This window comes from Mycetomoellerius zeteki, unplaced genomic scaffold (assembly GCF_001594055.1).
Source record: "Mycetomoellerius zeteki isolate Tzet28-1 unplaced genomic scaffold, Tzet1.0 scaffold79, whole genome shotgun sequence".
NCBI lineage: Eukaryota > Metazoa > Arthropoda > Insecta > Hymenoptera > Formicidae > Mycetomoellerius > Mycetomoellerius zeteki.
The window spans coordinates 635,679-638,750 of record NW_017257819.1 but is presented as its reverse complement, the minus strand read 5'-3'; positions in this window follow the sequence as shown (position 1 = coordinate 638,750).

The following is a 3,072-nucleotide window of genomic DNA, read 5'->3' as shown; positions in this document are numbered from 1 at the left end:
TTATATTCAATAATTGTATAAAGGTACTAATAAAGGCTCAATTTTTTAAAAAAATTTAATAAATACAAAAGAAAAGACTACGAGCCCAAGGATGTTTAATGTGCTATATATATTAATAAACATAGAAATTATAAAAACATAGCGGACGCTTCAATCTCTATCGGGTCATTCTCAATGTTCAAATAGAGTAAAATTTAATAAATGCGATATATTATTAAAACGGTAATTTAAAAATATACAAATATAAAATATATAAATATAAAAACCCTAATAGTATGAAATTATTTTTATATGTTAATGTCGCTCACAATTTCTTATGAGAAAAAACGGTTTAACAGTAGAATGATTGAATGGCCCGTATTTTGCAAATAAATCGGATAGTTGATAGAAATAAAAATGTTAGCAACAATAAAATGCGCATAATGGTCAAATTTATAGATAAGTTCAAAATTATATTAAACATTTCAAAGAACGTCAAAAAAAAATTGTAACGTGATATTATAAATTTAATAGTGCATGCACAATAAATTCCAATGAAAAGGTATTCAGGATTAAATTTATTCTAATCTGTTATAACGTATCCATTTTAAGGCAATGGATGTATGGAATGCTGTATACATACATTTATTCGTATATTTTTATTAAATTGATGCGTACATGCATCTAGCTATATATAAACTGTATTCTGAAATTCGCTGCCAGTGCTGAAAATGTATAGCATATGTAAACTGTAGATTTTCAGCATTGGCAGTGAATTTTATAACACAGCTATAATATAATAGTATATTAATAAAATTACCACATCCGTTACCTCAATAAAAACATTAATTCATCAACCATTAACTCACCAACCGATTCGCAACAGCGGAATTACATCTTCAACGTCGCTACGATGATTCTATAACAAAAAGAGTATAAAATCCAAATTAAAACAGAGCTGAAAAAAATCAATCAATATTTTTAAAAATATTTACTAAACGCAAAGTTCTCTTGAATAATCATATAATAACCGTATAATTTTCAAAATATTATTTTTATAAGCATTGAATTTTTTAATTCACCAATTTTCTCCCCAGTGAGCTCTATAACATACTGGAGCGCGCACCTTCCTTATACCAAACTATAGAAAACCGCGGCCCAACAAAGAAAAGGAAGGCAAACAATATTGGTCTTTCTGACTCTTTTCTACTTGTGATAGTAAAACAGCATTAGTCAATCAGCGAATCCCTGACAAAGAAAACACTACCAACTTTGCATTAGAGTGTCCTTATTTAGGAATTGAGACACCTCCACTCCTCGATGGCGTGCTCCAGTATGTTATAGAGCTTACTGTTTCTCCCTAAATGTGCAATAAGCAATGTTAAACAGTCTTTATAATGCTTCTTAGGTTCTCTTTCTATAGAAAGAGCAACATTAAGGGTGCATTCCGAGCTACGCATAAAGCGCATGATGTATCGTTTTATATTTCTGTTGTTATATTCCTTCTTTATTATTTGATGAACAGCAAGGAAATGATACATCATGCGTTTTAGGGTGCTGTCCCATGACAGTCGGATTTCGAAAAACGGAATCTCGGAAAAGTAATAAAGTGGAGATCAACTAATCAGAATTATTGGGATGATTTACTGTACATTTGCACATATACGTTAAATACAAGATTATCGAAATTGAATATACGAAAGTCCGAAATTTTTGTGACTGGGACCGACAAGCACGCAATTTTATCCTCAACGATATAAATGGTTATATTTATATGCTGGAAAAATGAATACTTATCTAACAATTATTTATTAATAATGAATTTCTTTTTAAGTAAGAAATTTAATTTCGATAATCTTGTATTTAATGTATATGTATATGCAGACGAACAGTAATGTATCCCAATAATTCTGATTGGTTGATTCTATCACTTTTCCGAGATTCCGTTTTCTGAAATCAGACTGTCATGGGATAGCACCCTTAAGGCGTAATCACACTACGAGTTGCGGGATCTGTTGCGATTGGCATTATGGTTAACAGTTGTGGATTGTTCAATTACACTACAGATTGAGTATACCGACGTGATTGATTAATCTTATGTATCTTCTGTCTTTCTGTACTAACCTATAAGAATGTCAACAATTATTGAAATAATTGTACAAGAGCAACAACATAGACTTGCATATGTTATTATCAAGAAATGTGCTTCTCATGTTGTTCCACTGTTTTTTCACATGCTTAGCTATAAGAAAAATAAAAAAATAATATAAAATATGTCTTTGCATATTACTTCCTAAATAATACAGATAAATCAATTACACATAACAATTCTAAAGCTGTTTAAGGCAAATTTAAAATTTTGTACATATTTTTTTAACTAAAAAATCATTTAATATGTCATCATGCCAAATACAATTATGTAAGTTAATTAGTATACTAATTTTAACTAATAATACATGTAAAAATCAGGACAATCATTTTACTTACTTGAATACGGTACATCCATTTCTTTGCTAATCTCTTCCCATTGTATTTCTTTCAGGTCATTTCTACAGTAACTCCCATATGTAACATCCCATATTATTGCTCTTGCTTTCACTAAATCTATTAGTAATTGCTCGACATCATTAGACCATATATCTATTTTGGGAGATATCGCAACACAAGTAGGAATTGCAGTTAATACACAATAAATAACTGTGATAAATAATTTGTCAAAAATATGTAATAACCTGGTGTTGTAGACAACAAATTCTTCCAATCCTATTGGCTACGGTCATAATGGGAAGGTTGAAAAATAAACTCGGGTCTAAATTGGCTGTGTTCCAAAATTGACTGCCAGTACTGAAAATCTACAGTGCACGTAACGTAAACTGTAGCATTTTCTGTGCTGGCAATAAATTTTGAACGCAGCCATTGTAACCTGCTGCCCTGCAACCTAACCGGTGAACTGCTCTGCTCTGATTGGTTTCCAACACTCAACTGTAACCTCAATCGCAACGAAGCCCGCAACCCGTAGTGTGATTACACCTTAAGAACTGACTATGAATACCGGCCTAAATTCTTACACCATGCTTAGCAATTGTTAGCAAA